At 49.5% G+C, this 25,297-nt stretch overlaps 1 protein-coding gene across 1 annotated transcript in view; it reads left to right on the plus strand.

Annotated features, from left to right (window-relative positions):
* Window positions 1-559: 559 nt before the first annotated feature.
* Window positions 560-25,297, plus strand: part of LOC137619178 (zinc finger protein 721-like) — a 177,023-nt gene continuing 152,285 nt past the window's right edge. The window contains exon 1 of the mRNA XM_068349363.1: window positions 560-659. The gene's annotated coding sequence lies outside the window, so the exon portion shown is untranslated. The remainder of the gene's footprint in view (window positions 660-25,297) is intronic.

A 25,297-nucleotide genomic window follows, 5' to 3' on the forward strand; every position in this document is an offset into this window, starting at 1 on the left:
GAGAGAGAGAGAGAGAGAGAGAGAGAGAGAGAGAGAGAGAGAGATTATTTTCTGTACAAAATTTGATTACATTTCTTTGACATATATAAGTACATAATTTATGGAATATAAATGCGTATTTAAAAAAGAGAAAATTTATTTGTTTACAGTTAAGTTAGTAAAATTTCTTATTTTCGTATAAAAAAACCCCACACAAAATGATGTATAAAACTTTAATAATAATAATAATAATAATAATAATAATAATAATAATAATAATAATAATAATAATAATAACAATAATAATAATAATAATAAAATGAAATCTACCGAAGTCTGCCATGAAACGTTTTCTTTGAAAAAACGCTGAATCAAAACATTAGAATTTCACTGCCAGACGAGCGACCAAAAGATTAGCCTTTTAAAATCCTCATTCACAATATACTAGATTCAAAGGCTGTGATTAAATTAATATAATTATGTATAATTTACATTTTACATCCAAATAAATATAATTATAATGTATTTATATGTAGATATACGTATACCAAATGTGACTCTGTACGACATTTTTCCCTATCTTGAAGCAATGTCACTTGGGTGAGCGTCCATAAACTTCACGAAGTTCCCTTTTTTATCATCGAATATTCATCCAAAATCTACTTTTATATTCCACAAAAGTAAGTTTATATCAATATTAAATCTCTTTATAATTATTTATAGTTAATTATTTATATATTCGAATATAGGGGTTAGTGTAATTATATATCTTTGGGGGTGAATATATTTCGATGGCACAATTGATATCTTTCTTATTACTTGGTAAATAGATTTTATTAATGGAGAAAACGTTTATTAAAATCGTCTGTTATAACTTAATATGAATTTATTTTCACAATTTACTCTATTTCTGGCGATCCTCACCCTGTCCCAACGAATCGCAAATCCTGCTTCTAGATTAGGGAAGGTAGGGAGGAGTCTTTGTACATCAGCGGCCAGTTCCTCCCGTGTGAATTAAAAATGGATGTCAATTAACCTAAATTTTTCCCGCTAACATAAGCTACAAGCCGTGGTATATTTTGTAGTGAATTACATGGCAATGTAACCTAGGGAAAAAACTACTGTTTCTTATAGAAAAAATTACGCTCGCTTAAAAAATGACACTCGTTGCCGTCGCAAATGAATAGTTTCAGAAATATATATACATCTATATCCTACGATAATGGGGGACCCCCAGTGGGAACTCGGGGTTTTGGGTGGGGAAAACATACTGGGGAAATGATATATAGTTGTTTTCCTATAGTAAATAACGTGAATTAACCGAATTTGATGTTCATTTCAATCGGAAACAAACAGATCAACCAATTCGGATAACTTTAAGATGCACGGTGTCACTTCTCTTACGAACGAACGATAAAATTAGCAACGTTACCAATAATACACAGTGTTACCAACGTTGACGTATGGTACACAGAGTTACCAACGGCACGTTGACATTACTAAAGATAGTAATGATAGATATTTCCATAATGTAAATAATTTCTCCATATAAGTTTTACTCAATATATAAAAAGTACAAAAAGGGCACAGAACCTAACAAACCCACCTAACCTAGCCTAGTAGTATGACAGGTCACAAAATAACATTTGAGCTACATCGGACGTTGGCAGCACTGGTTACTGTATTTTTTCATGACACAATCTTTGTAACGGCACCTCCAAAGTTTATCCAGATATACTGTTTTGTATTTTCCTCCAGTTATTATAATTTCAAGAAGGTAATGTATAGAGAAGAAAAGGCTTGTTTTACATTTATATATCGATTTCCCAGTATGTTTTCCCCACCCAAAACCCCGAGTTCCCACTGGGGGTCCCCCATTATCAGAGGATATAGATGTATATATATTTCTGAAACTATTCATATGCGACGGGAACGAGTGTCATTTTCAAAGAGAGCGTAATTTTTTCTATAAGAAAAAGTAGTTGTTTTCCTAGGTTACATTGCCCTGTAATACACTACAATGAAACCTTATCCTTATCTACCCACCTAACGAGAGGCTTACGTCCCCCTGCGACCCCCCTTACCCTGATGTTTTCTAAGTTAGCCCTAATAATACATGCAGCTGGCCGCTATCATACATACACCCCTGTAGGGAACCTTAGATAAGGTGGTGTTCTTATTAGAAATATTTAAAGGGAAACAAACTCACAATGCCACTTAACTTAAGGTTTCCCATCTAACCTAATCTGGGTGCCGTATCATGACTTACCTGCCTACGGGGGTGGAGTGCCGACGCCCCCTGTGATACTCCGTTAGCCGTCCGTATCTTTTAAAACCGGCTTCACTCCTAGTAGGGAAACTCTTAACCATATTTCGTAAATTGTAAAACACTATAATATTTGTTTGTTCCGGCACTATATAAAAACCTTACAATTTTTTACACAGAAGTATTATATCGTCGCTAGCTGAAAACCAGCCGTTCAAAGTTTTTGTGAGGTGTAACTACCATCCGCCAGTTAGCTTGGGTAACCCACTACTCATCGCACACCAGCACTAATAAACACTGCCACTTTTTATTTCGGCTTGTTGGAGTACAGACGACTTATTCCTCAGTTAAAACCCTAAAATAAAAGATTTCCTTTATTGAACTGAGCTAAAAGTGAAAATATTTCCTTTTATTCCTTTTATTTCTTAGGTGTAACTGCCCTTGGGATCCTTATATATGCGGGTTTGTTCCGGTAATGAAGGGTGCCGTTGCGGCATCTTCGTGTCTGCTGAGGATATGGATCCTCACCGGTCTCTGCCTTGTGTTTAGGGTTCAATCTTGCTTGCAGGAGTCTCCTTGACAGGTGTGTTGGGAGGGGTTGCCCTCCCAGTGGCTAAGGTTCAGTAGTTGATGGAGGAATAAAGTGAAGAGGGATTGTAACTAAGGGGAAGAAACCTCGCCATCGATCTCCTTCAACTCTACCTCTCTATGATGACTGCTCGATCGACTTCCCCTGGGAGACAGACGAGGACGAGTGGCGTTCAGGTGACTCATGAACAATCTTGTGTAGTTGGGGCCTCCGTTGCATCCCCCTAGACAAGCAGCACCAGCCGCCTCCGCAGGGTAGTCTCTCTCTGTCGAAGCAGTTTGTCTTCTGTGGCCTTTCAAGGGGCCCAGGGGCTCCCTGTGGAAGGAGAGGTTGCATGAGGTCTTGCGGTTTGGAGTGCAACGGGAGCAGATATCTTCCCTTGGGTTTGATTCTGATTTTTCCCCCACGAGACTCTTTATTTTGAAGATCGAAAGAGTCTTGTACGGCTGTCTTGACCTCAACTTTTGCTCGTTCTGATGTCTCGAGGACTGTTCATCGAGTTGATCTTTTGGTAGAGTTCACTGAGACGGAAGTAAGATGAAGTGAGCTGTCCAGAGGTCCGGTTCCAGTTGTTGGACAACCTAACCTTATGAGGGAGAGTCGTTCACCACCAGGTGTTATGCGATCATCCCTTTCGAGGGAATGATCCCCTTCAGCTTCTGTTCAGCAAGCTCCTCTCCTGCAAGGAGATTTGCCATCAGAAGCAAAAGGGGTTGATTGTCCCTCCCTCCCACGGGAGAGGCGGCCTTCTCCTGAATGGTCTCCTCCCCAGGGGTTCCACTGAAGGGCGTTGGATTCTTCCATGCCCCGCTCTAGTCCATCGAAGCACAGCTTTTCAGATCTGGATGATGATGATGGTAGGCGATTGCTGGAGATCCCCCTCCCTCATTGTCGTGTCCGTAAGGCACAGCGTAGTGCTATGCAAGGCCAAGCCTGCACCTTTGGTTTCTCCTTCTCGTAAGGAAGAACCCGCTTTGCTGCCTGTGCGCAGCAACGGCCTACCCTTCCTCCTCCGTAGGGGGAAAGGAAAACAGCTGCGCCTTTCTCCTGTTGAGGAAAAGGCGAGTAGGAGAGTTTCTCTCATAGACGTGCTAGCGAGTAAGCGCACTGACCAACTTCCAGCAGACGAGTCAAGCACAGTGTTACATACCCTACCACCGAGCGAGGTGAGAGGGTGAGCTCTTTTGCTGAAGGAAGGCGCGCGTGCTACTGCTACGCGCATTGCTCGTTCTAGCGAGTCTTCCCATCTGGACTCAAAGGCAAGTTCTACCTTGCTGGCATGCACAGCGCGCAAGTAGATAAGCCTGCGTATGTAGACTATAAGTTACCTGTGCGAACTGAGAAGGGTTCACACACAAGCATACCTTATCATCCCTCGCTTCGCAGAAGATAGGACGCAAGCTGCTCTCCTCTCGACCCCTTCCTTTCCAAGGCATTCCACGTAAGCTAAGAACGCAGGCGTGAGGGGCTCAGTCAGGAACGATGCTGTTTCCGAGGGACGCCCCTTGGTTTCTGGACCTTGTCTAGGCAGTGAAGCAGGCGGTCTCAGGATTGACCACCCGTTCTCCGACAGTTCCTTCCCCCCGTGTTCCTACCATCCAGCTGGAATTTTCCCAAGGGAGTGAAGGCCCATCTGATCCCAGATGTGGTAGCGAGGCTAAGCAGCCACCTCCTGTAGCACCTCTCAAGCCTCAGGTGTTCTCTAGGTATCAGAAGCTCTTTACATATACCGGTCTCGCCATCACCTTCCCCCAGACCCCCCTGCTAACTAGCAGAAGGTGGTTACACTTCGCAAAAGTTTTAATGGCGGGTTTTCAGCTAGCGCCAAAATAATACAGTACTCCTATGTAAAGAGCCTCAAGTTTTTATACAGTATAGTACAGTAGTTAGGAGAAATAAGACTATTTTTCAAATTTTTCATTTGTTCCGTAACTGAAATACAAACCACGCTATTTGCATGGGGTAATTACTTCGGTGTAGCTGAGCGACGAGCCATAAAAGTTTTAACGAGGGTTTCCTACCCCACCGCTAGTTAGCGGGGGTTAGGAAGGGGTAGCTTGCTACCCCTCCCCCCTCACACACACCGGTGAATACTTCACTTTACTTTTGGCTCGGAGAGACGACAGACCTGTCTGCACTCTCCTCGTTTTTGACTGTGTGTGTGAAGTTGGCCTCTATTTTTCATCATGCGTACGTGCCCTGGACTATCTGGCCCCCCTTGTGGGACCTTTATGTCGGCCTTGAACACGGATCCTCACTCCTTATGCCCGCAGTGTAGGGGCCAACGGTGTGATAGGTCTAACGTGTGTATTGAGTGTAGGGAGTGGTGTACCTCCCAGTGGGAGAGGTTTGCCCGGCGACGTAAGAAGAAGGCTAAAAGGGATATTTCTCCTTCGGAGGTTTCTCGGAAGAGAGAAAATCCCAAGACTTCTTCTTCCGTCGCCCTTTCCTTCTCCGAAGCTCCCACTCGAGCGGCCTCTTCCGAGAGGCCGGCAAGTGGTAGCGTAGACCGTAATGCTGTTAACCGATCCTGGGGTGAGGGAGAGGTAGTTGCCTCCCATAGCGAGGCGGCTGCCCCTTCCCCCTCGGAGGAGGTAGTTGTATCTAATAATGATCTTTTTCAGCTTTGGGATTCCTTGGGGCTGCAGGGTTCGCCCTCCATGGAAGCCCTGTTTGACGTGATCAAACTGGGAGCGGCCGTCAAACAATCGCCAACTTCAGCGGAGATAGATCCTCTGTCTGTGGTTGACGTTGTTGTGACGGAAACATCCCGTGGGTCTAGCCAAACGCCCGTTCCTGTGGCTGAGGTAGCTGAAGGCTCTGACTCCCCCTCCGAACATCCTTCGAGGGAGGAGCTTAGTCCCACGGTCTCTCTTGCCGGTGATTCTCCCTCTCGGGGGAGTTCACTGACAGAGACTCCTCTTCGGAGGCCCATCGATGATCAGCCTGCTGATCCCACGGCCCCTCGTGGGCGTATAAGGCGGAAGGCTCGTCCTCCCCTTCGCCGTAGAGGCCTTCCTTCCCCCTTCAAAGGGGTTAAGAGGCGCCTCTTCGGCTTGTTGTCACCACATTCCTCTGCGGAGGAGACGACTCGCCGTTCTCTTGTCCTGCCAGCTACCAACTTAGACCTCTCCAGGGATCGTTCGCGATCCCCTTCGGAGGATGGTCGTCCTTCGGGACATTGTGACCTGTCGCCCAGACCATCTTCCTCTAAAGATCCTGATGCGTTTGACGCGCCACCTGATACTGCCACTGCGCAGTCCCCGGGCCCTTCGGGGCTGCAGGGGCTTTAGCGCAAAACTGCGCCTCTTGCCCCCAAGTGCCAGGCACCGCCTGCGCGCCCGCCTCCGTTCCTGACTTAGTACCTCGGCACTCACCCTTAGGCGTTCGCGCCTCTGTTCCTGTTACGCGCCAGGGTTCCCCTGCGCGCCCACGCCCTTCGGCGCCCCGTCGCCTTCCAGCAGTTCCTGAGGTAGCGCGCAAGCGCCCACCTGCGCATACTCGTCCACCGGTGCCCCAGCGGCCACCTGCGCTGACGCGCCCCCCAGTTCCTGTTTCATCGCTCGCGGTCCAGGAGGCACCTAAGTTGGCGCACAGGCGTCCACAGGTTCCTGTGGACTCATCGCGCCCACCTAGGGAGACGCGCGACACGCGCAGTTCCAGCACCAGCGCCCACACGCTCACCAACGCGATCACGCGTCGCTACATCTCAGCTCGTCGCCCAAGAGGCTCCCAAGTTAGCGCACGGGCGCTCACGGCCGCCTCTGGGCTCTCCCTCTAGACCGCGCGAGCTTGCATCTGATACAATCGCGCACGACGCTCCGGTAACGTGCCCTGCTCCTGCTACACGCCCCGTTCCTGTTTTTAGGACAACTAAGGTTGCCCTTCAACAAACACCAGAGCGCCCTTATCCAGCGGCGCGGCCTGCGTGGCCGCCGCAACGCACTCCTGTGCGACCGCATACTGATGCGTGCCATGCGCGCCCACAGGCGAGTATACTGGTCGTACCCGACCAGTGCCAACCATCTCGCCCCCAGGTCGCTTGCGGCCTTGCTCCAGCGCTAACGCGCCCTCAGCCGGTTCTTTCAGACACGTGCTCAGGCGCCCCCGTTATGTCGCGTCCTTCGGGGCCGCACCAGGTCGGTGCGCGCCCGCTCGTTCGGCCTACTCCTGCTCCAGCTCCTGATCGCCACACGCCTACGCGCTCTCGCGACCATGTTCCCGCTCCAGCTGCTGCGCGCCATCGCTCCTGAGCAACCACCTGCGCGCCATCGCTCCTGAGCACCCACCTGCGCGCCATCGCTCCTGAGCACCCACCTGCGCGCCATCGCTCCTGAGCACCCACCTGCGCGCCATCGCTCCTGAGCACCCACCTGCGCGCCATCGCTCCTGAGCACCCACCTGCGCGCCATCGCTCCTGAGCACCCACCTGCGCGCCATCGCTCCTGAGCACCCACCTGCGCGCCATCGCTCCTGAGCACCCACCTGCGCGCCATCGCTCCTGAGCACCCACCTGCGCGCCATCGCTCCTGAGCACCCACCTGCGCGCTATCGCTCCTGAGCACCCACCTGCGCGCCATCACTCCTGAGCACCCACCTGCGCGCCATCGCTCCTGAGCACCCACCTGCGCGCCATCGCTCCTGAGCACCCACCTGCGCGCCATCGCGCCCGCCCCCGCCCACGCGAGTTTCGAGTATCGCGCCATCCATTCACGCGCGACCCTGATCAGGGCCCGTTTTACGAGCCCCAGTGCGAGCGCCGGCAGGCGGACTCTTCTTTGTCGCTTTCCCCTCCTCGCAAGCGCAGACCAGCGCGCTCGCCAGAGGAGGGGCGCTCCCTGGACAGGTCTAGGAGTTCTTCTTTTTCAGCCCTGCAGGTGAACCCTCGTTTGTCGACTCCTCCTAGGGATCCCTCGATCCCCTTCCCTCCAGAGGGGGTGTTTGACAGCACGACTGTCAGACAGCAGCCCTGGTTCGGCACCCTAGTCAGAGCCCTTGTGCAGGCGATTAAGCCCGCCCTCTCTGATTCGGGTCACAAACCAGCGGCAGCTTCCTCCCCCTTGAAGAGGAAGAGAGGAGTCTCTCCCGTGGAACCTCCTCCGAGGCCTATTCTGTCTCCCCGCAGATCCTTTCGCAAGGATCCTCCTCCCCCTCAGACCTTCTCGCCCTCCCCTGCGGAGGAGGATTACCCCTCCTCAGGAGAGTCAGATGAGCCGGAACACTCCCCCATCGCACCAATGGGGGAGGTTCCTCCTCTTCCTGAGAGGTCTTCTCGTCCAGAGGTGGAGAAGGACCTGCCCCCTTCGCTTCTCGAGTCCTGTATCCCGCCCAGGAGGGAGGCTAATGACTCCAAGACGATCCCCAAATCGTCAGCGAGGATCAGGCAGGAGCAGTCTAGAGCCGCTGAAGATGTCCACGTGTCCCCCCAGGAAGAGCCACTGGGGACGGGAGACTTCGCTGCAAGTCCTTCGGGAGGAGAGCACCAGGAGTCAGAACATGCGTTCTGGCAAGTCCTGACCCTCATGAGGAACCTTAACGGCATCCCAGATCCTGAGGTCTCTCCTCGTGAAGGGAAGGACACGGTCCTGGACCGCGTCTACGGCACTCAGAAACCCTCTAGGGCCAGTGCAGCTTTGCCCTGGTCTCAAGGGATGAAGAGTGCCAGGGACAAGGTCGAGTGCCAGCTCTCTGAGCTTGCCTCCTCCAGCAGATCGAGTGCCGGTAATAAGCTCCTCCCTCCTCCTCGAGTCCATCAGAGGAGGTACTTCGAGATCCTCGAGGAGTCTTGTCTGAGTCTTCCCTTACACCACTCCGTGGAAGAACTCACAGGGGGAGTCCCTCCTGAGAGACTCTCCAACCGGCACGTGTCCTTCTCAGCCACTGAGATCCTGAGCCAGGAGAAGGTCACCAAGTGCGCCATGCAGGCGACTTCGTGGCTCGACATTTGGCTGGGGTCTCTGGGCATCCTGGTGCGGTCCGAGGACCTCTCCAAAGAAAGCACCAGGAAAGCGCTGGAAACCTTTCTTCTCTCGGGCACACGGACCATTGAGTTTCTGGCCCACCAAGTCTCGAGCTTGTGGGCCAACACGATCCTCAAGCGTCGGGACGCTGTAACCGAGAGGTTCCATCATAAGGTACCCAGTGCGGAGTCTAGCAGGCTCAGACACTCTTCTGTTCTCGGTAAGAGCCTGTTTGAGCCTAGGGACGTGGAGCTCACTGACGAGAGGTGGAGGAAATCCAACCAGGATTCCCTCATCCACAGGGCCCTGACATCGAGGCCCTACAAGCCTCCAGCAGTCCAGCAGCCCCGTCCCGCTAAGGACACAAAGAAGACGACCACAGCAGCGAAGCCCAAGGTGTCTAAGCCCTTTCCTGCCAAGAGCAGAAGGGGCAAGAAGTCCTCCAGGGGAGGCAAAAACCCTAGAGGTACCAGCTGAGGCTGGAAGCGCTAGGGTTGGCAATCCCCCTGCATGTCCACCAGTGGGGGAATGCCTTCAAAGTTGCTCGACAAGGTGGCAGCAACTCGGGGCGGATGCCTGGACGATCTCCGTGATCTCTCTAGGTTATCGTGTCCCGTTCACAGCCTCTCTACCTCCCCTGACAGCGAACCCAGTGTCGTTGAGCTCTTTTGCCATGGGATCGGCAAAAGGGGCAGGTCCTCCGGGCCAAGGTCCAGACCATGTTGGAGAATTACGCTCTCCAGGAGGTTGTAGACGGGTCCCCAGGCTTCTACAGTCGACTCTTTCTTGTGAGAAAGCCGTCTGGAGGCTGGAGACCAGTCATGGACCCCTTGACCCTGAACGGGGTTGTCAAGCAGACTCCGTTCAGCATGGAGACGGCAGACACAGTCAGACTCGCAGTGAAACCACGAGACTTCATGTGCACACTGGACCTGAAGGACACGTACTTCCAGATCCCAATCCATCCATCTTCAAGGAAGTACCTGAGATTCTGCCTAGACAACAAGATCTACCAGTTCAAGGTGCTGTGTTTCGGTCTCTCCACGGCTCCTCAGGTGTTCACCAGAGTTTTCACCCTCATCTCTTGATGGGCCCACAGGATCGGCATCCGTCTCCTTCGTTATGTGGACGACTGGCTGATCCTAGCAGACTCGTAGGCGACCCTTCTTCGCCACCGAGACAGACTCCTCGAAGTTTGCCAGGATCTAGGGATTGTGGTAAATCTCGAGAAGTCCTCTCTGCAGCCCTCTCAGAGACTGGTATATCTAGGCATGGTCATAGACACCAATCTCCACAAAGCCTTCCCATCAGACGAAAGGATAGCAAGGCTGAGGAAGGTTGCGAAACCTTTCCTCAATTGAGAGGAACTCCCAGCCCAATCGTGGCTTCGTCTCCTCGGCCACCTTTCCTCCCTGACCCGTCTCATCCCCAACAGCCGCCTCAGGATGAGATCTCTCCAGTGGCGACTCAAGTCTCGGTGGAGTCAGGGACTCGACTCCCCGGACATCCTGATCCCCATGGGATCGGCGGAACGAGCGGACCTCAGTTGGTCGGTGGCAGACGAGAACCTACGAAAGGGAGTGGATCTTCTCGTCCCTTCCCCGGATTTGATGCTGTTCTCGGACGCATCAAACAAGGGGTGGGGGGCCCACGTTCTGAGCCACAGGACCTCAGGCCTGTGGTCAGAATCCGAAAAGTACCTTCACATAAACTTGCTAGAAATGAAGGCCGTATTCCTGGCTCTTCAGAAGTTCCACCAAGTCCTGGCGGGTCACTCTGTGGTGGTGATGAGCGACAACACCACGGTCGTGGCTTATATCAACAAGCAGGGAGGTACCTTTTCGGAGCAGCTATCCCATCTTGCAGTACAGATCCTGAGATGGTCCGAAGTCCACTCGATTTCACTAGCGGCTCGCTTCATTCCAGGCAAGAGGAATGTGCTCGCCGACAGTCTGAGCAGAGTGACGCAGATATTGAGTACTGAGTGGTCTTTGGATCCTCGAATAGCCAGCAAAGTCCTGACTTTGTGGGGTTCCCCGACTGTGGACCTGTTCGCTACGGCGCTGAACACCAAGCTCCCGCTTTACTGCTCCCCAGTCCCGGACCCCAAGGCTCTCTGGCAAGATGCCTTTCAACAACGGTGGGACAACGTCGACGTGTACGTACACCTTTCCCCCGTTCTGTCTGATGAGGAGGGTACTCAACAAGACCAGAACATCGGTCAATCTCTCAAATACCTTGATAGCTCCGCTATGGCATCATGCATAGTGGTTTCCGGACCTTCTGCAACTCCTCACGGAGGTTCCGAGGGAGCTCCCTCCACGTCGCGAGCTACTCAAACAACCACACTCCAACATCTACCACAAACCCGTGGCTTCGCTTCGACTTCACGCCTGGAGACCATCCAGCATCCTCTCACAGAGAGAGGATTTTCGCAACAAGTTGTAAACAGGATGTCTGGCCATCTGCGCAAGTCATCCGCAGGAGTCTACCAGGTAAAGTGGCGAGTTTTCTGGGGTTGGTGCCGTGGAAGGGGTATCTCTCCCCTCGATGCCACTTTACCAGCAATAGCGGAGTTCCTCGTTTATCTGCGGGAGGAAATGCGCCTTTCAGTCTCGGCAGTGAAAGACTATCGCTCAGCCTTAAGTCTTGCCTTCAGGCTTAAAGGAATGGATATTTCTTCCTCGCTGGAACTTTCCCTTCTCATACGGAGTTATGAACTTACCTGCCCTCAGTCGGAAGTGAGTCCTCCTCCATGGAATGTGGTTCGAGTTCTCAGGTCTCTTAAGAGACCTCCCTACGAACCATTACGTCAGGCTTCTGATCGCCACCTTACCTGGAAGACAGTTTTCCTGCTATCTTTGGCCTCGGCCAAGCGAGTCAGTGAGCTTCATGGTCTCTCGTACGACGTCGCCCATTCAAGGGGATGGGGGAAGGTAACGTTCAGCTTCGTCCCTGAGTTTGTTGCCAAGACTCAGAACCTGGGAGTGCCGGACCCAAGGTTCGACTCCTTCCGGGTTTCGAGTCTCCGTTCTGTAACAGATGACCCAGACCATCTCCTACTGTGCCCAGTTAGGAGTCTGAGGTTGTATCTTAAAAGAACAGCTGCAGTTCATCCCCAGGTGCGAGCTTTGTTTGTGAGCACCGGGGAGACGAAGAGGAGGGTCACCAGAAATACCATCTCAGCCTGGATTCGCAAGGTAATACATCTGGCCTTGAATCTTGACCCTCCTCCGTTATGTCGCCCTAGAGCGCATGACGTCAGGGGCGTGGCTACGTCCCTGGCCTTCAAGAAGAACTTTTCAGTGACACAGGTCCTTCAAGCTGGGGTGTGGAACCGTCAGACCACCTTCACGGCCCACTACCTGCAAGACGTGACACACAGGAGGCTCGATACGTTTTCTATCGGCCCTGTGGTGGCTGCACAACAGCTGGTCTAACTTCAGGCTCCTTATTGGACAAGTAGCAGAAGGTTGAGGGCATTGTTACCCGGTTTTAGTCTGCGTGAATGAAAAGATCTGCCTGGCCCTTATTCTTTTCTTCATCCTCTCCTCCCTTGGAGAAAGCAGCATCCTGGGTTCCTTGCACAGCTGACCTCGAACCTCTGCAGGTAAGCCATGCTCCCTTGTGTTCCTAGTATTAAGATGTAATACTGTCATGTCCCCATACCCTGACGAGGTGGTATTGGGAGAGTCCTAGCCTAGATTTCCATCTGAAGAACTCCAGGTCAACTTCCTAGGACGAGTCACTTCTCACCTTCACACACAGCTTACGTAGGCCGCAGCAGTTTCACAGCTGTCAGCGAGGAGCAGGGACCCCTTACTTCTTGAGTTCCTACACACTTGAGTTCGGGGTCCCCGGGCAAGCCAAAGTCAGTATGGCAGGGTACTTACCACCCTTCCTAAGGGTTAAGTCACCCCCCTGTAAATAACGTGGTTTGTATTTCAGTTACAGAACAAATGACAAATTCGTAGATAATTTGTATTTTTCCTAACTGTACAAACCTTAGCTATTTACACCTATGCGCCCGCCAGCCCTGTCCCCCAAGATAAGTCCTACCTTTAAGCAAAGTGAAGCATTCACTGATGTGAGTGAGGGGGGGGGGGTAGCTAGCTACCCCTCCCTACCCCCCGCTAACTAGCGGCGGGGTAGTAAACCCTCGTTAAAACTTTTATGGCTCATCATTCAGCTACGCCGAAGTAATTACCCCATGTAAATAGCTAAGGTTTGTATAGTTAGGAAAAATACAAATTATCTACGAATTTGTCATGTTCTGACACTGAATACAAACCCTATCGCTTTTTATTAGGGATATACAGTACTTTCGGCGCCGTAAGACTTTTAGCAAGGTGTAACTACCCCATAGCTAGTTAGCTTGGGTTAGGAGGCTAGTACCAGCTACCCTGCTTGCACACACATGGGTGTTGTCTCGTCACTTTTTCCTTTGGCTCGACTGAGACAGGGCGTTCGTCTCTCTCGCCCTCCCACACTGACTGCCGTATTGACTAATTCCTTTTTTGCTTTACTTGAGTCATCATGCAGACATGTCCAGGACCTGATGGGCGCAAATGCGGCACCTTCATGTCCTTAGTCGAGACCGTCCCCCATTTGTTGTGTCCGGCCTGCAGAGGACGACCTTGTACTCAGGATTTCATCTGTGAGTTGTGTCTGGAGTGGTCTTCCTCCCAGTGGAAGAGATATTTTGACAGCGGTGCATTAAATCAAAGGGATTCTTCTCCTTTGGGGTCATTCTCGAAGTTAAAGAAACCTCGGACTTCTTCTTCAAGGCCTCGATCTCTCCCCAAAGGTCCTTCTCTCTCGGTCTCCCCATGGAATCCATTGATTAGGAGCATTGACCCTTTAACTCCAGGACAACCCTTAAGTTTAAAGGATGCTGCCGCTTCTCCTAGTGATGCTTGCCGCCCTTCTCCGCAGTGGATTTCTTCTCCATTGCTGATTTATTGCAGCTTTGGCCTTCCCATGGTGTTACTGGTCCTCTGTCTTGTCGAGTTGTTGCAGTTGGGAATGGAGAGGAAGCACACACTGGCTTCCTTAGAGATGTACCTGGATCCTCCTCCGAAGGGCTTTGAAGACTTCATGTTACAGGAGTTCCCTGTTTCCGCGGCCAATGCTGTGTTGCCAGTCCCGAGGTCTCCATCTTCACATTCCCCAACTCCTGCTGCCGACGAGAGCGCTCCCCTTGTTCTGATTACACTCATCCTGCGGAGGGTGCCAAAGTCCGAGGCATGTTCTTGTTCCTCTGGGGGTCACCCTTCCTGTTGGCGGGTTAGGTCCTCCCTGGAGTGGTCTCTGCCCCGTGGTACTGTGAGATGGCGGCCGGCTTTACCACCGCCTTTCTCCAGCCCCTCATTGAGGGCTTCACCTGTAGATGTTACTCAGCCCCTTCCTCACCTCATCCTGTTCTGTTGCTGAGTATATGAGTGTTCGCCGTTCCCGACGAGGAATCCAGACCGTCACACCATCCTCGCCAGATTGTAGATCGTGCCTTGCCACCTAGCGCTCTCCACCCTCACCATACAGCGCAGACAGGAAGATCACCCAAGACAACCCTCGCGATCAAGGGAGATCTCCACGTTCCAGATCCAGGAGCTCGTGAACCAGCTGCAGCTCGCCACCATGCTTCAGCAAGCGAGCAATCTTCTGCTCACCAGGGGATTCCAGCGCTTTCTTAGGCAACACCTGACCCAGCTACTTGTCATTGTTGACCAGAACGAGACCAACCCCCGGCTTGTGAGCGCGCGCCAATGCGTGACTCCTTGCCAGCTCGTCGCTACACATCTTATGATTCCTCTTGTTCCTGGCTTCCTGAGCGCGATCTTCAGTTTGCACGTGATCGACCATCGCGAGCGTTGATGACGCTTCCTCGTCTAGGTTTTTGGTAGCAGCTCGTGAAGCAGTTCCTTCTCAGGTTTCTTCCTCAGTTTGCTAGTGTCCAGTAGCATGCAGCAATGCAGCTGCTTCCAAACGCCTGTCAGCGCGCAACCACCCAGTAGAGCGTGATCGCCAGGTACCACGTGTCATCCCAGCAGCGAGTGATCGACCAGTAGAGCGCAGTTGTCCAGTCCCGCACCTTTCCACAGCTTCCTTGAAGAGTACAGCACATGATCCTGTGGAGCGTTCACTTAGACCTTCGCGTTCTCCGACTTGGTCTTTTGAGCCAGAGCGAGAGGCTATGCCGGTCCCCTTATGGCCAGGTAAGAGATCTCTCTCTCTCTCTTTTAGGTGCCCAAACTTCGGACTACCTGGAGGCATTCACCAGCCCGTAGCGTTCCCAGTGACGTGCTGTCTTCCGTTCCATCCTTTGAGAAGGGCGTTCTATGGTTCGATGCTTTGATGAAAGCAGTGCGCTTGGCAGTATCCGGCGCTGTGCCTGCAGGTAAGCAATTATCATCAGCATCTATCAGTAATCCCTGGATCCCGTGGGAAAAAATTATCTCATCAATGGCCTGCTATTCCAGAGATATCCAAGGAACATCAGCCTAGGATGATCCGTGAGTATAAGATGCGTGGCTCTATGGGTGCTGCGGATGCAGCTCAGCAGGACTTCTCTCAGCTGGAGATGACCCCAGTCATGACTACGAAGAGGAGGAGAAGGCAGGAAGACCTGGCACCCCCCCCCCCCCAGACACCCCTCCTCCCTGTACAAGCCGGGGTTCTAGATCCCCTAGGGAGATCTCGTTGACGTTTTCATATTGCCCCTCTCTTGTCGAGGTCGTCTCCCCAGGACAGCATGCTACTTCCATGGTGTTGGACCATCCCCTGCCAGTTCCTTTCCCGAAGGGTGTTCCGATTCCAGCAGGCGGAGTTTCTTCCTCCTTCAAGAGAGAGCAAGAACATGAAGACCGTTCAGAAAAACAGTGCTGCAAGGTCTTCCCTTCAGATCCAAGAGAAGTCTCGCGGGGATTCGTCTTCAACGACAGCAGCAGCAGCAGAAAGGGAGGCTCCCACTATGTCCAGGGCGTCTTTGAGGTATGATGACGACCACGACCCACCCTGGGCTCCTATGGGTGAGAGCTCATGGGTGGATGATGACCATGACTTGGGAAATGAAGATTACCTTTCCAGAGCAGGAGCCCTAGATACTTCGAAGCAGAGAAGGAGTCTGACCATGCCTTTTGGCAGGTGTTGGCCTGCATGAGGGCCATTAATGGCCTGGATGATCCCCCCCTAGCCCCACAAGAGGGTAAGGACCGTATTGTTGGACCATCTCTGTAGCACCCAGAGAGCTCCCAAGGCCAGTGCAGCTTTGCCCTGGTCTAGGGGTTGAAAGGGGCCAGGAAGAAAGCCTGTTCCCAGATCACCAACACTTAAGCTTTCTTCAGGGCCTCCTCGAAGCTTCTCCTTCCTCCTTTTATCCAACATAGGAGGTACTACAAGGTGTCCGACGAGAGCAAATGGCAGAGGTGGATGCTCTACGGAGCCGAGGCTTATTCGGTTTCTGTATTAAGAGAGGGATGCATCGTCCCGTTCACGAACTCTTAACCTCCTCTGACCCTTCATCTGAGGATGTCATTTTAAATATTAAACTTAGCCGGTGAATATATAATAGCTGACGTCTCCGACGGCTCGACAGATTCCAAAAACTCGCGAGCGATCGCCGTGAAGGTTGCGGGTGTGACCACCAGGGCCGACTATCGGCCAGATACCGCATATACTTGTCAACATCTCCAGTTCTTCTCTGTCGGTCTTGTCGACAAGTTGGTTCCGCTCACTTTATGACCTCGAGTTTTCTGCCGAATTGGTGAAGTACTTGGTTTTGGTTTTATTGCTTTCGCCGTGTTGGATTATTCAATACTATCTTCAAAAGAAATGCTTTTGAAAGGAGAGGAAAAGTGTTTTGCCCTTGCTTTTTTTTTAATCTCTGGTTTTTCCATAGAGAAAAGATGGCCGACCCTTCCCTCAGTGTACGGAAGTGTGTTTAAGGCTTTTAGTAATTATTTTATCACTTTATAAATTATTGTTGATATTTATAGATTTACCTCTATATATTTTATATTTTATATCTCACCCGCCTTTAGGCCTCATCGATTAGCTTTCCATTTATACTAAACATCAAGATAAATTTTATGTTTTGTTTATATGCGGCCTTTACCTATTCCTTGTAGGCGGTCCTAACTTGGAAAACGAAGTTAAACAACGTTGAGCCCATTCAACTTTTATTTTTGTTAAGTTTAAATCAGTTGCTCTGTAAGAGTTATGAGATGAATATTTTTTAGAAAATATTTTAAGAAATATATTCTTTGAATAGTCTTCGTGCTGTTTTTTCAAAGATGAACTAACGTTTGGTTTATTTATGCTACGCAGTTTGCGCTCTATCATTACGATAGAGAAAGAGAGAATCACGGTTTCACTTTGCAGAAAGAGTAAATCGATTTTGACGTTTTGTTCATTCTTCTTTCAAACTGAAGTGTTTTAGATACTAATTTAAAGGAACTTGTTAATTTTCAATTTCTTAGTCCTTTCAGTTTTTTCCTTTGGTCAAATAACCTGTTATTGACGAAGGGTGAGTGGGCCATTCTCTTGTGTGTGACAAGAGAGAGAGAGAGAAAGAGAGAACGATCCGATCTTTATTCTCGTCCCAAGTCTCTGTACAAGGAGTTTGGGAGCGAGTAACGTTGTTCTCGATTCAGTTTTTTACTCTCGTCCCAAGTCTCTGTACGGGGAGAGAGGATAAAACGTTTTAGTTTTTATTCTCGTCCCAAGGCACTGCACGGTGAGAGATTGAAAACGTAGTCCTTAGTGAACTAGTGTTTAGTCTCCTCCCCAGTCACTGATCTTTTTAACTTTATATATTTCCGTTTTATTCGATATATATGTATATGTTTATTGATTTTTGCATGTGTGTTTCATTTTGTACTAATGTGCTTACATTATACGACTCATTTCGCAATTCTAACCTTTTGATGTAAGGGAGAATTGCGTGCTTCAGGTAGAAATCAGTTTTATTCATGTCTAATGTGAAATTATTGAAAAATACGATATCAGTGAAGTAAGTGCAAAAAACATGTTCTGTGTTGCGGAGGGTTCGTTTGTTCGTGCTTGTCACTTGCCTAGTCCGAGACCTCTTTCAGGCTCCCCTGCACCAGGGAGAAGGAATGACGTAGGACCTAAGGGAGTGAGGAGTGTAAACCAACGAACAGACGTTCCCTCAAAGGTATCAGACGTTGCTCGGCAAGCACGTCCTTGCCATAAGACAGGAGAGACGAAGTTTCTCCTCGTCTTCCGATGATTCGTCTCTTTAAAAGCCTGGGCGTATAGTTTCGAGACGGTTGAAACGTATATTAGTTCCTTCAGAACAAGTTCAACGTCCTAGCTGTAGTCATAATAAGAGTCCCGTTCATAGCGATGACGTTCATGTACAGACGTTTCTGCCACAGACTCGACGTGACGTTGAGCGGTGGACGCCGTGGACACAACGTGACGTCGAGTGTCAGTCACCGTAGTCTCGATATAGCATCGATCAGCAGTCACTGCTGTTTACTACGTGACGTTTGAACGTCAGCCACTGCAGTCACAGGTTGATCTGAAGTTAGATATGCTGTTAAAGCTTTCTTCTTCAATAGAAGCTTTCGATCCTGTTCCTGTGCGAAAGGATCCTTTGCTTTTTGTACGTCACGGTTCTGGGATACGTGATTCGGGTCTTCAACCTTCTAGACGAGCTTTGTTACGCCACGCTGACGTTATCTCTAGTGACAGCTTTGCTGTTAAGCGAGATGCGGAGCATAAATCTCGATGTAACTTTGATCGCTTTGAACGTCAGCCACCGCAGTCACAGCGTGACGTTGAGATGCAGAACGTGACGTTGAGCGGTGGACACCGTAGACATGACGTGACGTCGAGGGTCAGTCATCGTAGTCACGATATAGCATCGAACAGCAGTCACCGCTGTTACTACGGGACGTTTGAACGTCAGTTACTTCTGTCACGACGTGTAGTAGAATAACATTCTCTGCAGTCACAACGTGACATCGACCCTCCAACTTTAACTTCTGTTCATATACAAGTTGATGTAGCCTGTCAGGCTTTTCCTTCACGTCATTCTGAATATAAATCTCCTTCTCGCAAGACTTTAGATTTATCAGATGATGTGCCTTCTGAAGAAGTTGATGACCCCCTTTCAACTAATGTACCTTTGGGGAGTCATTCAGAAGAGTAGTAACCTAGGGTGGTCCAACAATCCCTTGTATTTTAATTATGAATTTCTTTAGTGAAATTTTGTCCTAGACTTTCTTCGACGCCTACTTTTACGAAGTCAGTTCTCTCTTGTTCTTCCAAGAGGGCCATGCTCTTACTGGGAGACTGGTTGGAATCCAGGAGAAGTTTAGGAAAGTCTGCTTTTGCTTTTCCTCCTTCTTAATTAGCTTCTCGCTCGGGCATCTGGTGTGACACAGGAGAAGCTCGAGGAGAAGTTCTCGGCTTGGGAGTACCTGCCTCTGCCCAGGGAGACTTCTTAAGCCTTGTGGACTCTCTTCGTCGTCTAGCCATGAGACGCTCCAAGATTTTATGGTCGGCTTCAGAGCTAGACCATCTCCTGTTAGGAGTTTTTTTCGAGCGTTTGAAGTTTTTATTTGTTGGATTGGTCCCTGGGAGCCTTAAGTAAGAAGGTCTCTCCAGCTGTCAATGTATTGCTGTACAATTATGTCATGCATGAACAAGGCTATCAGGGATGGCTCCAATGATCTGACAGCCACGTTCACTGCAGGAACAAGGCTATCAGGGATGGCTCCAATGATCTGGCAGCCACGTTCACTGCAGGAGTACTTAAGATGTAAGTGCGCTCAATGCGTTCATTGTCAAGACAAACTTCACGATGAAGACTACCAAATCTGTCTTGGCAGCAGTAAGGGAATGCGACTGGATGGTCTCTCTCGACCTTCAGGATGCATACTTCCACATCCCGATTCATCCAAACTTTCAACAACATCTGAGGTTTGTGGACGGGAAAGTAATGTACCAATTTCGAGCACTGTACTTCGGCCTCATTCCTGCTCTTCTTGTTTTTACAAGGCCCTTGCAAAATGTAGCAAGCTTTCTACATTTTTTGAGGATTCAGAGCCTCCCTCTATTTTGACGACTGGCTAATCAGGGCGTCGTCATTATATCGCTGTCTGGAGAGCCTCTAATGGACATTAGACCTAACCAAGGAACTAGGTCTCATAGTGAACGTAGAGAAGTCGTAACTTACAGTACCCCATCCCAGACTATTCTTTATTTGGGAATGGAGATACAGTGTCTGATTTTTCGGGCCTTTTCGTCTCCCACAAGAATGGAACAAGCTCTGTTAAAAGTCCTTCACTTGCAAAAGAAAAACAGTTGCTCTGTAAGAGTTTGAACTAGCCTCGTGGGAACTCTTTCATCGCTGGAGTAGTTTATCTCTCTGGGGAGACTCAACCTATGCCCTCTCCAATTTCACCTAAACCATTGGAACAAGGAGAAGGGCTTAGAGAGTATCTCTTTCCCAATCTCGAACTCAGTCTAGACATGTCTGACTTGGTGGGACAGCAACATCAGACTTCGAGAAGGTCTTTCTCTTGCGATCAAGAACCCAAACCATGTGTTGTTTTCAGATGCAGCGGATTTGGGTTAGGGAGCTCCACTGGACAGTCTGGAATGCTCGGGTCTTTGATCCACGGATCAGAAGGAACTCCATTTAAGGCAAGTAACATCTCTCCTTTGGCGAGATTTGTGCAAGGAAAAATGAATGTCTTGGCGGACTGCCTCAGCAGAAGAGGACAAGTCATCTCCATGGAGTGGACGTTGCATAAGACTGTGTGCGAGAAGCTATGGATGACATGGGGTCAACCCACCATAGATCTTTTTGCGACTTCACTGACAAAGAGGCTCTCGACTTAGTGCTTTCCAGTTCCAGATCCAGAGGCAGCCCACATAGACGCTTTCCTGCTGGACTGGTCTCACCTGGACGTTTATGCCTTTCCACCTTTCAAGATCCTAAACAAGGTGCTGCAGAAGTTCACCTCTCACGAAGGGACCAGGTTGACATTGGTTGCTCCACTCTGGCCCGCGAGAGAGTGGTTCACAGAGGTACTTCTATGGCTGGTAGACGTTCCAAGAAGTCTGCCGTTACGGATGGATCTCTTGCGACAGCCTCACGTAAAGAGATTTCATCAAAGCCTCCCCACGCTTCGTCTAACTGCCTTCAGACTATCGAAAGACTCTCTTGAGCTCGAGGGTTTTCGAAGGAGGCAGCTAGAGCTATCGCGAGGGCTAGAAGATCCTCTACCATCAGGATCTATCAGTCGAAATGGGAGGTATTTAGAGACTGGTGCAAGTCCTCCTCTATTTCCTCTTCCAAGTGCCTCTGTAGCGCAGATTGCGGATTTTCTGCCTTATCTGAGAAACGGTCGCTCCCTCTCTGCATCCACCATTAAAGGCTACAGAAGCATGTTAGCTTCTGTTTTCAGGCATAAGGGTTTGGATCTTTCTAATAACAAAGATCTCCAAGACCTGCTTAAGTCTTTCGAGACTTCCAAGGAGCGTCATATTTCGACTCCTGCTTGGAACTTGGACGTGGTCCTACAGTTCCTTATGTCAGACAGGTTTGAACCATTAAGTTCAGCCTCCCTGAAGGATCTTACCCTCAAGACATTTGGTGAGCTTGGCTTCGGCTAAAAGGGTTAGTGAGATACATGCTTTTAGCAAGAACATCGGCTTCTCCGCTAATAAAGCAGTATGCGCTCTTCAACTTGGTTTTTTTGGCCAAGAATGAACTTCCGTCTCGTCCTTGGCCTAAATCATTTGAAATCCCCAGTCTTTCTGAGATTGTGGGGAATGAAGTTGAAAGAGTGCTGTGCCCCGTTAGAGCTCTTAAATTTTGTTTATCCAGAACTAAACCGCGACGAGGTTGTTCAGAGGCTTTATGGTGCTCCGTTAAAAAGCCCTCTTTGCCCATGTCTAAGAATGCGTGGTCTTATTTTATTAGACTTTTGATTCGGGAGGCACACTCTCAATTAAGTGAGAAGGATCATAATTTACTTAAAGTCAAGGCTCATGAAGTTAGAGCGATAGCAACTTCTGTAGCGTTTAAGCAAAATAGACCCATTAAAAGTATTATGGACGCGACCTTTTGGAGAGGCAAGTCGGTTTTCGCTTCATATTACTTGAAAGATGTCCAGACTCTTTATGAGGACTGCTACACACTGGGACCATTCGTAGCAGCGAGTGCAGTAGTGGGTGAAGGCTCTACCACTACATTCCCTTAATCCCAATATCCTTTTAATCTACTCTTGAAATTTTTAATCTTATTTTGGGTTGTATGGGAGACTAAGAAGTCTTTCGCAATCTTTTTGATTTGGCGGGTGGTCAAAATATTGTTTCTTGAGAGTGCCCAGATTAAGGGTATTGATGAGGTCCTGTTATAGGGGTGTTCACCCTGGATATAGCAGCTCCTGGGAGTCTTTCAGCAACCTAAGAGGATCGCTGGGCTTCGTGAGGATAGCGGACTAATGAGGCAGAGTAATAATCAGAGTCTGCTTCCTTACCAGGTACCTATACTTAAGTCTGTTTTTTGAATAGTTGTCAAAAACTCTTGAGCATATACGCCTTTATTGTATTAATACTGGTCTCTACCCACCACCATGGGTGTGAATCAGCTATTATATATTCACCGGCTAAGTTTAATATTTAAAAATGATATTTTGATTATTAAATAAATTTTTGAATATACTTACCCGGTGAATATATAAATTAAAGGCCCTCCCTTCTTCCCCGATAGAGACCTAGGGGACTGAGAAGAACTGGAGATGTTGACAAGTATATGCGGTATCTGGCCGATAGTCGGCGCTGGTGGTCACACCCGCAACCTTCACGGCGATCGCTCGCGAGCTTTTGGAATCTGTCGAGCCGTCAGAGACGTCAGCTATTATATATTCACCGGGTAAGTATATTAAAAAATTTATTTTATAATCAAAATATCATGATTCCTACGCGAGGGTATCCGCAAAGGAACAGGCCCTACGGGCCGAAGTCCAGACCATGCTAAAGAAGGACGCTTTCAAGGAAGTCTTGGACATGTCCCCAGGCTTCTACGCTTGCTTATTTCTTTTAGAAAAGGCGTCTGGAGGCTGGAGACCCGTCGTCGATCTCTCGACCTTGAAGGAGTTTGTACGTCATACCTTGTTCAAGATAGAGACGGCTCACACAATCAGACAGGCCATCAGACCACAGGACTTCATGATATCATTAGACCTTAAGGATGCATACTTCCAGATCCCTATTCATCCATCCTCAAGGAAGTACCCAAGATCCACGTTGGGAGAAAAGATATGCGAGTTCAAGGTGCTGTTTTTATGCCTGTCCACAGCCCCTAAGGTGTTCACGTGGATCTTCACCCCAGTGTCCGCCTGGGCACACAAGAGCGATATTCGTCTACTTTGATACCTAGAAGATCGGGTGATTCTGGCAGACTCGAGGAAGTCTCCTCTCCTCCATTGAGACAGACTTCTTGCATTTTGCGAAGATCTGGGGATCATGGTAAATTACGAGAAGTCTCGCTTGCCACCAACCCAAGGCTTGGTATATGTAGGAATGAGAATCAGGACCGAACTAGGCGCATCAGATCTCTACAGTGGCAGCCGAAGACCTTTTGGTCTCAGCACGTGGACCCACCGAGCACTCTGCTGCTGGTGGGTCAAGAGCAAAAGACAGACCTGAGATGGGTGTTGGAGGCCAACCTTCTATGGGGAGTATTCCTTTCTCCTCCCCCAGATTTGTTGCTCTTTGCGGATGCATCAAAAGAAGGATAGGAGCTCATCCGTCGCACCTCAAGGTGCCCTGGCGGTGGTTCGAATCCGAGCAGCAGCCGTTCTTGCCCTCAAGCACTTCCATTGGCTCCTTTTGGGACACTCCGTAGTGCTGATGAGCGACAGCACGAAGGTGGTGTTACTCATAAACAATCAATGAGGTACCTTTTCACAGCACACAGCACCTATGCCAGCTGCCTGTGGAAATAGTCAGGTGGATGGAAAAAAATTTGGTAGCTCTTTCAGCCCGATTCATCCCGTTCAAAAAGAACTTGCTGGCAGACAATCTGAGCAGGAGGACTCAGATAGCAGGCTCTGAATGGTCCTTGAAACGACAGATAGTCGACAAAGTTTTCACTTTGTGTGGTTTGCCGACAATCGATCGGTTTGTATGTCCCTCAACCGGAAGTTCCTGGTGTACTGCTCTCCAGTACCGAATCCCCAGGCGTTTTGGGAGGACGCCTTCCAACATCCGTGGGACAGGATGGACGTCTACGCATTCCCCCCCCTTCTACCTAGTATGGAGGGTCTTAAACAAAGTCAGAACATCTCAAGATCTGTCAATGACCCTAATAGGTCTGCTGTGGCATCATGCAGAATGGTTTCCTGATCATCTGCATCTGCTCACAGAGGCACCGAGGGAGCTTCCCACATTTCCCGATCTACTCAGACAACCACACGTGAAAATATTTCATCAAGCTATCCCATCGATTCGTCTTCACGCCTGGCTGTTATATAGCAACTGCTCGCAAAGAAGGATTTTTTCGGGACCAGTTGCTAAGAGAATGGGAGAATACCCCCAAGGTGGTATTCCTCAGATTATCAGGCAAAGTGGTCCATTTTTTATGGGTGTTGTCATGGACAGGATATTGCTTCTCTTAGTGCCACTATACCAACAATAGCAGTTCTTATTGTACCTCAGTGTCGGCAGTAAAAGGCTATCGCTTGGACTTGAGCTTCTTCTTCAAGCTGAATAAAGGTAATATTTCCTGCTCGATGGAGTTATCTCTCCTCATACGGGATTTTGAGCGCAAATGCCCTCAGTCAGAAGTCAGATCACTCCCTTGGAACGTAGTCAAGGTCCCATGTTCATTAAAAGGAGCTCCTTATGAACCTCTTCGTTAAGCCTCAGATCGAGAGTTAACCCTGAAGATGGTCTTCCTTCTATCCCTGTGTCCTATGACATTGCCCATTCAACGGGACGGGGCAAGTGACACTCGGTTTCATCCCCGAGTTTGTAGCTAAGACTCAAAATTCGGGTGTAGCGGATGCTATATTTGGCCCCTTCCGGATTGAGAGTCTTCGGTCTATAACAGATGATCCTGATCAGCTGTTACTCTGCCCTGTGAGGGCGCTGAGGAAATACTTGAAAAGAACTGAGAGAGCCCGCCCATAGATCGGCAGGCTCTTTGTAAGCACATGGATAAATAAGAGGAAGCTCCTGAAGAACTCGTTATCTTCCTGAATCAAGCAAGTAATTGAGAGAGCCGTTCAATTAGACCACTCACATTCTGGCCACCGTCCCTGTTCCCATGATGTCAGGGGTTGTCATCACATCCCTGGCATTTGAGAAGAGTTTCTATGTGATGCAGCTGTTACAAGTGGGCATGTGGAAATGGCAAACAACGTTCACTGCCCACTACATGCAAGACATAATGCACAGGAACTTGGACATGTTTCACTTAGGTGCCATGGTGGCTGCACAACTTTTGGTCGTTAACAC

Source organism: Palaemon carinicauda, chromosome 25 (genome assembly GCF_036898095.1).
Source record: "Palaemon carinicauda isolate YSFRI2023 chromosome 25, ASM3689809v2, whole genome shotgun sequence".
Classification (NCBI taxonomy): Eukaryota; Metazoa; Arthropoda; class Malacostraca; order Decapoda; family Palaemonidae; genus Palaemon; species Palaemon carinicauda.